Below are 13,074 nucleotides of genomic sequence, written 5' to 3' on the forward strand. Positions count from 1 at the left end.
AAAGCCAATACTATTAAGAAGGGATGAGGTGTTTCTTAATGAGGTGCTTGCTCAAAATGCTTAGTGATATGCTCCAAAACCCTCCACTACTTTCTCACTTCCACATATGTCCCACACCATATATCCAACTCGGCCCCATCGATTCTTTCTATACAACGCCACCGAGTTCAGTTAACATAGCCACTGCCAGAAACCCTAATCTTTTTGGTCTCACTGATAGGGATCTCGGTCTCACCGAGATGGGATTGTAATCTCTCTATTTCCCTTCGTAACATTTAGGTCAAACCGAGAGCGATCCGTCCCACCGATATTGAAATGTAAACTCTCTGTTTCCCTTTCGTAACACTTCGGTCCAACCGAGATGAGCGAATCGGTCCCACCGAGTTTGCCTGACCAACTCTCTGTTAGTCCATTACCAAAATCAGTCTCACCGAGTTTGTGTAATCGGTCTCACCGAGATTACGTTATGACCTAACTCTAACGAAATCGGTCCCACCAAGTTGACATGTCGGTCCCACCAAGAATCCTAACGTTCACATTTTGAACTAAATCGGTCTGACCGAGTTTCATGATTCGGTCCCATCGAGTTTGGTGATTTGTGTGTAACGGTTAGATTTTGTGTGGAGGCTATAAATACCCCTCCACCCACTCTTCATTTGAGGAGAGAGCAATCAGAACATGCCTACACTTCCAATACACATTTTATGAGAGAGAACCACCTACACTTGTGTTGAGGTCAAGATATTCCATTCCAACCACTTAAATCTTGATCTCTAGCCTTCCCCAAGTTGCTTTCCACTCAAATCTTCTTTCTACCAAATCCAATCCTATGAGAGAGAGTTGAGTGTTGGGGAGACTATCATTTGAAGCACAAGAGCAAGGAGTTCATCATCAACACACCATTTGTTACTTCTTGGAGAGTGGTGTCTCCTAGATTGGCTAGGTGTCACTTGGGAGCCTCTGACAAGATTGTGGAGTTGAACCAAGGAGTTTGTAAGGGCAAGGAGATCGCCTACTTCGTGAAGATCTACCCGAGTGAGGCAAGTCCTTCGTGGGCGACGACCATGGTGGGATAGACAAGGTTGCTTCTTCGTGGACCCTTCGTGGGTGGAGCCCTCCGTGGACTCGTGCAATCGTTACCCTTCGTGGGTTGAAGTCTCCATCAACGTGGATGTACGATAGCACCACCTATCAGAACCACGCCAAAAATCTCCGTGTCAACATTGCGTTTGCTCCCTCAAACTCCTCCCTTTACCTTCATATGCAATTGTTTTACATTTCGCTGCCATACTCTTAGAATTGCATGTGTACGTTGATTACTTGTTTGTGCTAAGTTGCTAAAATCTTCCAAGAACTAAAATTGGGAAAAGGCTAGATTTTTATTTGGTCAAGTAGTCTAATCACCCCCCTCTAGACATACTTTCGATCCTACAAGTGGTATCAGAGCTTTGGTCTCCATTTGCTTTGATTTCCATAGCTTTTGGTGGTCATAGCCTTGGTTTCACAACCTAGGAGAGTATGGCGTCTAGCGAGGGAAATTACCACCGTAGAGGTCCTTAATTTGATGGTACAAATTTTGCTAGTTGGAAGCATAAGATGAAAATGCATATTCTTGGACATAACCCCGCCGTTTGGGCTATTGTGTGTGTTGGCTTGCAAGGTGAATTCTTCGATGGGAGAGAACCAAACCGTGAAGCTACCGCGGAAGAGTTGAAGATGCTACAATACAATGCTCAAGCTTGTGATATTCTCTTCAACGGATTGTGCCCCGAAGATTTCAACAAAATCAACCGTCTTGAGAATGCAAAGGAAATTTGGGATACTTTGATTGATATGCACGAAGGTACCGACTCCGTCAAGGAATCCAAATTGGATGTGCTTCAAAGTCAACTTGACAAGTTCAAAATGAAGGATGGTGAAGGTGTCGCTGAAATGTATTCTAGGCTTTCTCTCATCACAAATGAGATTGCCGGCTTAGGAAGTGAAGAGATGACCGACAAATTCATCATTAAGAAGATCCTAAGAGCCTTGGATGGAAAATATGATACGTGTGCACATTGATCCAAATGATGCCCAATTAAAAAGATCTCAAGCCAACGGAAGTCATTGGAAGAATTGTTGCTCATGAGATGCCACTCAAGGATAAGGAAGCGCTTCACAACAAGTCAAGTGGTGCTTACAAAGCCTCATGTGATGCTCCCACATCATCAAGCGAGAAACAAACCTTCAATGAAGAATTGAGCCTAATGGTAAAGAACTTCAATAAGTTCTACAAGAGTATAAGCAAAGAAAGAAGTTCCAAGTCAAGGTCCTACAATGACAAAAGATCTTCTAGTCGTGAACGTAATTGCTACAATTGTGGAAGACCCGGACACTACTCCAATGAGTGTACGACTCCCTACAAAAGAAGAGAAGATTCTCCCAAAAGAAGAAGTAGAAGAGAAGAATCACCACCAAGAGAAAGGAGGAGTAGAGATGATCGTTATGAACGAAAACCCTCTCGGAGAAGCAAGGATTTGGAAAGGAAAGAAAAGTCATCAAGGAGCTACACAAAAAGAAGACATCAAGCTCATGTTGGTGAATGGGTATCCGGCTCGGACTCCGACAATCACTCCGAAAGAAGTTATCACTCCGACTCTGAATATACTCAAGATGAAGGTGTTGCCGGTCTAGCACTTGTGTCAACCAATTCCTACGACATATTTGACTCACCAAATGAAGGAATTGGAAGGTGCTTCATGGTCAAAGGTACAAAGGTAACACATCCCAAGTATGTTGATTTCAATAGTGATGAAGATGATTTGCTAGGTGATGATGATTTACTTGTTGACAACTCTAGTGATGAATACTATGATGAAACGTCAATTAATCATGCTAATCAAGATAAAACGAATGATGATGATAAGAAGGAGATTGAGCGTCTAACTCAAGAACTAAACACTCTTAAGTTAGCTCATGAAACTATCTTGGAAAATCATCGAGAACTTTTGAAGACTCATGATAAGCTACGCTTTGAAAAGCTCAACCTTGAGCAAGAGCATGAGTTTTTAAAGGCAATCAATGATGATCTTCGCAAGAAAAGTTCTTCTTACATTGCCAAGCGTTTACTCTTGTCTACTTACATGCCACAAGTTAAATCTAGCAATAAGAGCAAGAAAGATTCTTCATCTAGTAGTAACAACAATCATGCTAAATCCAATACCGTTGCTTCTAGTAGTTCTCTTTATTCCACTAATGATTCTCTTAGCCAAGTCACACTTGAGCAAGAAAATAGCTTATTGAAGGGAATTATAGAGAAAGGTGTTTAAAAGAGCCTTGTCGGGAGTAAGCAATTTGAGGAAATTGTACGCAAGCAAGAAAGACACCGGAAGAATCAAGGTGTTGGTTTTGAACGAAAGTTCAATGCCAATGGAGTTGAGTGGGAAGAAGATCAATACCCCAAGATGAAGTTTGTTCCTCAACAAGAGAAGTATGATCCTACTTGTTTCAAGGGACATAAGCTCAAGATGATCTTCCACCACAAGACCACAAGCAAAAAGGCAAGGACAAGCTTCAAGAGGAAAATGATGCATTTGAAGAAGCACCCAAGGCCTTGGTCAAGTGGGTTCCCAAGACCACATCAAGTTCTACTTCATCAAGTACAACTACAACTCCAAGGGTTCCCATCAAGATGGTGTGGATCCAGAAGAAGAAGAACTAGAGAGTTCTTGAGGGTGACTCCGCCAACATACTTCACTCCTATCATTTTGGCGAGGACAAGTGCAAACAACTTCCATATCTTGCACTAGTTTAAGGAGTCACAAACCCTCTTGTTGGTAAGACAAGGGACAAGGTAACCTAATTCTTTCATGGACATCATCTTGTGTATGCATCACTCTATGTCTATGGATATCCTTGTTTGTTCCTTGTGGGACTAACCCGTGTAGGTATTGAAAGTGCAACTCACTCCAAAGGATTGCTCCAAATGATCTACATCAACATTGAGCATCTACATCTTCAACACCTACATGAAGTCATCATCGACAAAACCCAAGGTTAGTTCATCCCTCTTAGGGGGGATATCACATCTAGGGGGAGCTTTACTCTAACCAATTGAGCTAAAGCAACTCTAATGGTGTGAACACAACAATGCTTTATGTAAAAGTGGTAACCCCACTTGTGCTTAAACGATGAGTATGACCTATGATCAAATGTTCTCATTTGACTCCTAAGTCAATATACTCATATATAGATGACCTAGTCATCGCCAGATTGCTTGATAGATGCTAGAGTGTTTGTGCATGCTTTGTCACATATTTCATTTGCCATTTTATTGTGTGAGCATGTTGGTTGCATATTTTACTCATTCGAGGACATCCATTTGTTGTTTTGATTGTTTGGCTCTTTCTCTTTTGCCAAATGGATGGACAAGAATGCCTAAGAACTCCCTCTAGCTATCTATGCTTTCTCGTCTCAAACTCTATTCATGCTACATCACAAAGTTTGATCAAGTCAGATTTGAACCACTCTGTGTGAGGAGCACCCGGAGTTCCCGATTCGTCATAGACTTAAACCTCCAAAACCTCTTTGTGCATCTCGGTCTGACCGATTCATCCTTTTCGGTCCAACCGAGTCACTAAGTTGATCTAGGGTTTTTCAATCTCGGTGCAATCGATTAGAACCTTTCGGTCACATCGAGTTGCGGTATGTGCCTGAAGTTTTGCATCTCGGTGCCACCGAGTCATTCCACTTGGTCACACCGACAGGGTCAGGTTATATATACCGACGGGCCAAAATCTGGAAATTTTTCTGAACCTCCTCGCCCGCGCATAACCTACTCTGCCTCCTCGGGTCTCCGGATCGTCCACTCGTCGCTAGCGACCTCCCGCCGCTGGTCTCCGCCACCGTCAACGGAAATCTTCACCGTCGTTGCCGCCATAGCAAGTTCGTCGCCGAACTAGGGTACGAACTTGATCATTGTGCTAATCCTTAACTCCGATTCTTAGCACATTGCTTTGCCATGATTCTTGCCACAAATGAAATCATCCTGTCCAGCGAAATCATCCCGTAGACTAGTTTTGATTTGAAAATTTAGGGTTAGGTCTCCGCCGAATTCATCTCGGACCGACCGAGTTATAGAAATCGGTCTCACCGATTTTGGCTTAGGCCAGAGCACACGCGTTTTCGGTCTGAACAAAAATTGCAAACCAGTGTGACCGAGTTTAATTCTTTGTGAAACCCTAGCAGTCTCGGTGCCACCGAACTGTGACTAGGTCTGACCGAGTTCACCAGTTTAGGTTCCAAAAACTGCTTCGGTATCACCGAGTTTACAAATCGGTAGATCCGAAATGCTTTCTATGAAGAACTAAAACTAAGTTTTTGAGTCAATATTTTTGCAAAACTCTTGTACTTTGTGATGCTCATCTACTCTACCTCATCTATAATCTATTCACATGGTCTGCTGACAGTTTGCCTGCATGATGTCTGACCAAAGTGATAGCCAGAACAAGTTTGAGGAGCAGGTTCAACCGAGTGAGGGCACTAGTCCCTCCAGTTCATCTGATGATTGCAGCAGGAGCACACCAAGTAACTTGCCAAAGGCAGCCACCAGAACAAGAAAGAAGGAGACCTCAGATTCAGAGGATGAGGATTATGTAGCTGTTGAGGAAGAAGTCAGCTCCAAGAAAAAGGTGCTGAAAAAGGAGTATGGCTCAGCTGCTACAGTCAAGCCAGGGATGCATAAGAAGGCACCAGCAAAGAGAGTCCCCATGTCTAAGGCCATAGCATCTACTGCTGAAACCTCCAAGCCATCTGAAGAGGTAATTGGAGAAGGCAAGAAAAGGAAGGAAAGGGTCAAGAAGACCACTGCCAGAGTACTTGGCAGATCATCAATTATGAGAGATGATGATGAAGAGGAAGAGGATGCTGCACTAGCACCCAAAGCTCAAAAGCTCATGGGAGATGCAATCAGATCAGGGGCTGCTCCATCTAAGCCCAAAGGTGCTCCAGCTCAGAAACCCAAGAGAAGCACTAGAAACATTTCTGCTGAGAAAAAGAATAAGGCCCCGGTGCCTGAAGCTGCTGAAGAAGATGAAACTCAAGTGCTAAGGAAGCTGAAACCCAAGATCCCTGACCACAATGATGGACATTCAATTGCAGAAAACATGAAAATCAGGAAGGATGTAGGATTGAGAATATGGAGAGAGTCGGATCCATATGCTACCAGGAGAAGAACTGCTGTGGACTACAGGTTTCACACTAAGGAACAATAGGACTTCTATGAGACAGTGTTGCTTGACAAGAAGCCCATTATGTGTGACATGAAATGGGTAGAATGGGAGTACATCCAAAAGAATGAAGATCACTATCCTGGAGTGTATGACAGTTTTAAGGCATGTGGAGTTGATGAATCCATTGCACAAAAGCTCACCAAGTGGAATGATGAGCTGATCATGCAGTTCTACTCCACTGCCCACTTCTATCCAGATGGGAAGATTGTATGGATGTCTGAGGGTACTAGGTACCAATCCACAGTTGATGAGTGGGCCAAGCTTATAAATTCTCCTGAGGAACATGAGGATGACTTGGATGTTTATGCAGAGAAGAAGAAAGACCACAACACTATGGCCAACATGTACAAGGAGATCCCAGATGCTGCGTTGGACACACATAAATTTGGATCTGTCCATTACCTGTTGTCTGGTCTGCCTACCATAAACTGGATTCTGAGGCACAGACTGCTACCCAAGTCAGGTGATCATAAGATGATCAGAGGACATGCTATAAACTTGCTGCACATATTTTATGTCCCACAGAAGTTCAAAGTCATGAGCCTGATTGTTGAAACAATCAAGAGGACTGCTGCTGATCAGAAGAGGAGTTGTGGGTATGCTCCACACATTCAGGAGCTCATTAACTCAAAGATGGGCACAGGCACATATCTTTTGGACAAGGAACACCTGCCCATCTATCCTGAATTTGAAGACAACACTGTGGTGATGGATGAAAATGAACCATCTTCAGCTCAAGCACATGAGAAGAGAGAGAAGGCAAAGGCACAGAAAGCTGCAAAGATGCCAACTGTTGAAGAGGCATCTCAAGTGTTCTTGAAATCCAAACAAGATCAACTTGGATATCTGATCCAATCCACCCTGAGGATTGAGAAGGGCTTGGTCACCCTGACTAAGAACCAGGAGAGTTTGGAGAGGATCGTTGAGCAGAAGTTCTATGATCTGGATGTCAAGGTAACTGAGATCCAAACTGTAGCTGAGCAGCTATAGGAGGAAGCAGAGGAGAGGAAGGGCAAGTCTACTACTGATGCTTTCAAGCGAGTGCCACGAGGTTTAAGGTCTGTTGCAGTGCCTGTGACATATACTCGAGCTTCAGTGTCAGCACCAGCAGCCACAACTCCAGTTCCACCTCCAGCACCCACTCCATCAGCCCCAACTACTTCATCGGAAGCCTTCGTCCTTGGAGTTCTCTCTACACCACCTCCCGAAGATCAAGTCTGAGAGTTGTTTAGCACTATGCAATTTTGAACTTTTTGGTAACTTGTTGCCAAAGGGGGAGAAAAATGTATAGATCATAGGCTTCGAGAGAGAGTGTTGTTTTTTATCTCTCTTGCTATTTTGTTTGAAACTTTATTGTATGCCTATGTGAGCTACTTGTGAGATACTTGTTGATCATGTGTTTGATCATATGCTACCCTTAATGTTTGTTTGAATGATGCTATCTTTTATATCTCTTATATGATCATTCACTTGCTTGGTAATGAGTGCATGCTTTTAATCTCTATCATTTTGAGCGCTCCACCAAGATGTATGTGACATGGAAGAGTAACCCATGATCCTAATCGACCGTGCATTTGCATTCAAAAGCAAATTTTAAATAATGCACAAATTTAGGGGGAGCTCTTGCTTATCACATACTTCTCAAAGCGACGATGTTTTTCAATCTTATTTATCATTTGTCGAAGTTTGATCTATATGTTGTCATCAATTACCAAAAAGGGGGAGATTGAAAGTGTAACTATCCTTGGGTGGTTTTGGTAATTCCTAACAACATATAGCTCATTCAACTAATGCTATTCCAAGATGAATATTTCAGAAAAGCTCAATGGTTGGCATGGCATGGATTAGAAAGTGGACCCTTAAAAATGCTAAGGATAAAAGATTGGCTCAAGCTCAAAGTACAAGACTCTACATTTTCTATTTTAGTGATCCAAGATCACATTGAGTCTATAGGAAAAGCCAATACTATTAAGAAGGGATGAGGTGTTGCTTAATGAGGTGCTTGCTCAAAATGCTTAGTGATATGCTCCAAAACCCTCCACTACTTTCTCACTTCCACATATGTCCCACACCATATATCCAACTCGGCCCCACCGATTCTTTCTATCCGGCGCCACCGAGTTCAGTTAACATAGCCACTGCCAGAAACCCTAATCTTTTCGGTCTCACCGATAGAGATCTCGGTCTCGCCGAGATGGGATTGTAATCTCTCTATTTCCCTTCGTAACGTTTTGGTCAAACCGAGATGAGCGATCGGTCCCACCGAGATTGCAATGTAAACTCTCCGTTTCCCTTTCGTAACACTTCGGTCCAACCGAGATGAGCGAATCGGTCCCACCGAGTTTGCCTGACCAACTCTCTGTTAGTCCATTACCAAAATCGGTCTCACCGAGTTTGTGTAATCGGTCTCACCGAGATTACGTTATGCCCTAACCCTAACGAAATTGGTCCCACCGAGTTGACATGCCGGTCCCACCAAGAATCCTAACGTTCACATTTTGAACTAAATTGGTCTGAACGAGTTTCATGATTCGGTCCCACAGAGTTTGGTGATTTGTGTGTAACGGTTAGATTTTGTGTGGAGGCTATAAATACCCCTCCACCCACTCTTCATTTGAGGAGAGAGCAATCAGAACATGCCTACACTTCTAATACACATTTACTGAGAGAGAACCACCTACACTTGTGTTGAGGTCAAGATATTCCATTCCAACCACTTAAATCTTGATCTCTAGCCTTCCCCAAGTTGCTTTCCACTCAAATCTTCTTTCTACCAAATCCAATCCTATGAGAGAGAGTTGAGTGTTGGGGAGACTATCATTTGAAGCATAAGAGCAAGGAGTTCATCATCAACACACCGTTTGTTACTTCTTGGAGAGTGGTGTCTCCTAGATTGGCTAGGTGTCACTTGGGAGCCTCCGACAAGATTGTGGAGTTGAACCAAGGAGTTTGTAAGGGCAAGGAGATCGCCTACTTCATGAAGATCTACCCGAGTGAGGCAAGTCCTTCGTGGGCGACGACCATGGTGGGATAGACAAGGTTGCTTCTTCGTGGACCTTTCGTGGGTGGAGCCCTCCGTGGACTCACGCAACCGTTACCCTTCGTGGGTTGAAGTCTCCATCAACGTGGATGTACGATAGCACCACTATCAGAACCACGCCAAAAATCTCCGTGTCAACATTGCGTTTGCTCCCTCAAACTCCTCCCTTTACCTTCATATGCAATTATTTTACATTCCGCTGCTATACTCTTAGAATTGCATGTGTAGGTTGATTATTTGTTTGTGCTAAGTTGCTAAAATCTGCCAAGAACTAAAGTTGGGAAAAGGCTAGATTTTTATTTGGTCAAGTAGTCTAATCACCCCCCCTCTAGACATACTTTCGATCCTACACATTTCTATTGATCATGTGAAGACTGAAGAACAGCTAGCCGATATCTTCACAAAGCCCTTGGATGAGAAGAGATTTAGCAAGTTGCGGTGTGAGCTAAATATCCTAGAATCTTCGAATGTTCTTTGAAAAGGACACCCATCCTAACACTTATGCAAAATTGATGACTTAGATGTGCAACACATGAAGAAACGTTTTTCTTCAATTCAATGAAGAACAACACTCTTAGTGTGAAGAAATTAACGAAGAATTTGATTCTCAGAACCCTACGATAATTGTACGCGGTGTCTGAAATCATCATTCTTATACGGTAGGTCACGCCACCACCAAAAGTTGAAATTCCTCAATTATTCATATTCTTCAACTTTGCATTGTCTTCATTGCTTCCGTCGTTTTTCTTCATTGACTATATATATATAAGTTTATGTCCTCTACAACATTCACTTATTGCTAATTCTTCAAGTTGGTTTTTCTGCTAAGTGAATGTGATCGGACCCTTCCCCCTCTATGCTATACTCAACCCAATCTATTCACAAATTATTCATGTGCGTTCTATTTGAAACTCGTTCAAAAACTTCACTGTGTCCTTGTCAGCTGAAGAAATTGCGAACGGAACTTTAAAACCTATCTTATCTAAATTTTCGGCTTTGCGCTCAAACCGTTCCGCATCCCACGTTATACTTATCCACGCACCCACGATCTAACATGATCTCCACCTCTCACTACGTGGGTGACACCTATCATGCGAATGAGAAGGGTCAGGGGCACGTCCGTCCAATTTCTTCGGGCGAGCAGTTTTTCACCATGGCTATAAATACCCCTCCGTCCCTTCCTCACTTCTTTTACTCCGCTCGACCTCTCTCTCCAGCTCGAGCTTCTCAAACCCTAGCGCCGCTGCTACTTCATCGCCGCCGGTGAGGAAGAGCTTCACTGCCTCGATCTCGTCACCGACGTACTCGCGCCGACCGCGGAAATCTTCACTCCACCGCCGCCGTAGCCGTCTTCCTCCGGCAAGTTAGGGCATGGAAGATCTGCACAGACGAACTTCACATCTCCTCACTCCAGTTCGTCGTGTTCTTCGTCCAGGGTAATTAAAAGTTAATTTTACTGCCGTCGTTGATTCGAATGATTATCTTCAAAATCTTCAAAGGTGTTTTTCTTCATAGATTCACACACTAAACACCTCACAAGTCATCTGTTCTTGATTCGTTTCTCTAAGCCATGTTTTTCTTCAAGATTCCTCAAATGTGTGGATTTTTAATCTACACATCTCTGGAACCTAAGACAAAGAACGCTTAGTGAAATTCTTCAAGACTCATCTGGTCAAATTCCTCAAACTTGTTCTTTTTACAAAACCTTCTGAGAACGCATATGACCTCTCCAAATTCCTCGCAACTATACTCTGTTCACAGGTACACATGTCAGCTGCTGAATCACTAGGTTCTCATCAACTTAACTCATTTGCAACGTTCCTTGAAGAAAAGTTGCATTCTTCTTCAGAGAATTCGATTGTTCAAATTCCTCAACTGAAGAAAATGGATGATGGTAAAAGGCCACAGAAAGGAGGAAAGAAGCCTGAGGTTATGACTGCTTTTGAGATCCCTGATGACATCTATGCAGGGTACTGCACACCTGCTGAGGAAGATAAAAATCAGCGCAAGGTGCACATTTAGAAAATAGAAAGGAGATGGGCAAGAGAGTGGAGGGAGTACAGGTATGTAACTCCAAAGTACATGAAGAAATTCACACTCAATTCTCCATGCCCAAGAGCTCCATTGGCACCTGGCCAAATCGCTGATCCCACCAGCCTCAAGCGCGGTGAGGACTATCCTGATGAATGGGCTAAGCGCCAAGCCAAGTTGGCTAAGCAAGCCAAAGAAGCAGTGAGGAAATACAATGAAGACTCTGCTGCTGCTGCCTCTGCTGAGGCCTTTGCTGTCAAGCCAAAGAAGGCTATGTCAAATAAGCCTGCGCACAAGCTAAGTGCTTCACCAACAATGCCCTCAAGGACAAGTTCCTCAGCAATGCCCTCACGGCCAGAATCCTCAAAGCCCTCACGGCCAATTCCTCATGCTGCTCCTATTCCTCCAAAGTCCTCAGCTCCTCCGCCAAAGCCCTCAGCTGTTCCGACTAAATCCTCAGCACCTGTGCATCTCGCCTCGTGCCAAAGGACTGCAGGCATCTCCATTGCCTCAGGTGTCTCAGCTAGTTCCTCAGCTGCACCAAGTTCCTCAGCTGGCCCCTCGCTAATGAAGATAAAGGCCACTGCTGGACGAGGTCCTCGCCCAAGTCCTCAGAAGAAACAAGTCACTTTCCAAGTGTCGTCTGAAGAAGACAAAGCCGATGATGATGAACTTGCAGAAATCATCAGAGACAGGCAAGTCAGGGCCGCTAGAGCGAAAGGAACAGAGGTGCCACTGCTTTTGGATCCCATGTTGATCCTCGACTACATTGATGTTTGGCACAATGACCCCAACACTCCCATGCATGACTTCAAGCTGACTCCTGGCCAAAGTCACATGCTGACCCAGTTCATTCAAGAAGAAAAGTGGAAATTTGAGAAGGCCAGGCAGATCAAGAAAGCACAGTACAAGAAAGAGCGCTATCTGAAGAAAAACATTGTCTCTATGACAACTGAAGAACTTGTCACTATTCAGACTGAGATCAAGAAACTCAGTGATGACTTTGACACATATCGCGCTGATTGGCTTGGAGCTAAGGTTCGTTTTGTGAAACTTGCGGATAACTTCACTTCCAATGTTGCAGCCCCAATGCAACAGGAAATTCCTCAGGCTGAAGCATCTGCTCAGCCTACTGAAGAAAATGCCAGCACCGCTGATGACAATCAGGCTGCTGAAGAAAATGTGATTTCCAGGGCTGATGACTGCATTCCAGCCGCTGAAGAAATTGCCAGGGCACCCACTAGTGGTGTGTCTGAAGAAAATGAAGAACTCAGGGCAACTGCATCAGTTGTGCCTGAAGAAAATCAACCAGATTCCTTAGCTGCTCCTGCACCAACTTCAACTCCAATCCTTCCATCTACATCAGATGTGAAGAAGACCAAGGCTGCAGAGCGTGCTGCAGTGAAGAAAAGGAAAGCATCAGCTGCTTTAGATTCTTTAGCTCCGAAGAAAATGAAGCCTATGACAAGGTCATTTGCAAATCCCATTGATGCTGTTCCCATCTCAACCAGGCCATCAAAGGACCTTGTTCCTTTTGATGAAGAATATGTGATCCCCAGCGGATCAGATGAAGAAACTCCTTCTGCTGCTTCGTCAGAGCAGATTGATGATGAAATTGAAGTGGATGCGATCCCTTCAACACCTATCATCTCCTCGCCCATGCCTTAGTTCACAGCTGAAGAGGCTGGCGTTGAAGAAATGGAAGATGAAGATGTGGACGTTGGCTGCTCCATA

The sequence above is a fragment of the Triticum urartu genome, chromosome 7 (assembly GCF_003073215.2).
Source record: "Triticum urartu cultivar G1812 chromosome 7, Tu2.1, whole genome shotgun sequence".
Taxonomy (NCBI): Eukaryota; Viridiplantae; Streptophyta; class Magnoliopsida; order Poales; family Poaceae; genus Triticum; species Triticum urartu.